Genomic DNA, 1,452 nt, shown 5'->3' on the forward strand with positions numbered 1-1,452 from the left:
CCCTAACACCTAACCCTAAACCCTTAACCCTAAACCCTTAACCCTAAACCCTAACCCTAAACCCTAAACCCTAACCCTAAATCCTAACCCTAACCCTAACCCTAACCCTAACGAAGGGGACTCCTCTGCAGCCCTTCCCTGGTACAGGGACCTACCTACACTCCTTTATCCAGCCTGTGGAACCCCCATTCCTGGGCAAAGGGACCCCCGAAACCCCATTCCTGGGAAGGGGATCCTCCTGAACTCCCATTCCTGAGCACGGGAACCGCCCTGAACTCCCATTTCTGGGCACTGGGACCCCCCTGAACTTCCATTTGCGGGCACAGGGACCCTCCATGCCCCTGTTCCTGGTACCAGGACCCCCCTGAATCTCTATTCCTGGGCACCAGGACCCCCTGATCCACCTCATCCAGCACTGGGACCACCTGAACCCCCATTCCCAGACATGAGGACCCCTCTGCACCCCGTACCTGGCCCCAGGACGAGAAGGGAAAATGTTCAGTCGCTATTGGGAAAATGTTGCACTGCTGTTTATAAGGGAGACTGTTCAGCTGCGGGTGCTGGGAGGGTGTGAAGGTCCCTGCAATGGGCACAGGTCAATCAGTGCCATTGGAAGGGGCGGGGCTGTTGCTCAGAGAACAGCCGGGTTGCCGGTGAGCAGCCAATGGGGAGCTGCCCAGAGGCAGCCAATGGGAAAGCTGCGTGGGGGCGCAAAGGGGCAGCCAATGGGAGGGTGCGATGGAGCAAATGCAGCCAATGAACAGCTAATGGGACACGGAGTGGACGGACGGGCAGCCAATGAGGAGCCGTCGCCAGGGGAAGGCGCTGAGCGACTGCGCACGCTCCGAGAGAGGAAGACCTTGAGCCTTCACCCCCCGCGACCACCGAGACGAGCAGCAGAGAGAAGTGCGCAGGCGCCAGGGGTGTGTCCATGATTTACAGAGAGCACCGCCCACTGCCGGTGGGTCATGAATATGTAACACACATGACGTCTTCATCAGGACGGGATCTACATCCGATACCGTACTGATGGAAGCCCTTTCAACCTAAGGTGCTTGAAGGCTCACACCAAGACCTTAAACCATCTTGTTCGGGAGCTGCTTTATGCTGATGACGCCGCTCTCGTCGCTCACACAGAAGCAGCTCTGCAGCGTTTAACGTCCTGCTTTGCTGAGGCTGCTGAGCTCTTTGGGCTGGAAGTCAGCTAAAAGAAAACAGAAGTTCTCCATCAACCTGCACCTCAGGAAGTCTTCCATCATCCCCATATCACCATTGGTCAATCAGAGCTCAAATCAGTCCAGCAACCTAATTACCTAGGGAGCCTCATCTCCTCGGATGGTAAGATTGACGGAGAGATGGACAACAGGTTAGCAAAGGCATAGAGAGCTTTTGGAAAACTCCATAAAAGAGTTTGGCGAAATAAACACTTGAAGAAAAGCACAAAGATCAGTG

The sequence above is a fragment of the Manacus vitellinus genome, unplaced genomic scaffold (genome assembly GCF_001715985.3).
Source record: "Manacus vitellinus isolate BGI_N305 unplaced genomic scaffold, ASM171598v3 scaffold_180_pilon, whole genome shotgun sequence".
Taxonomy (NCBI): domain Eukaryota; kingdom Metazoa; phylum Chordata; class Aves; order Passeriformes; family Pipridae; genus Manacus; species Manacus vitellinus.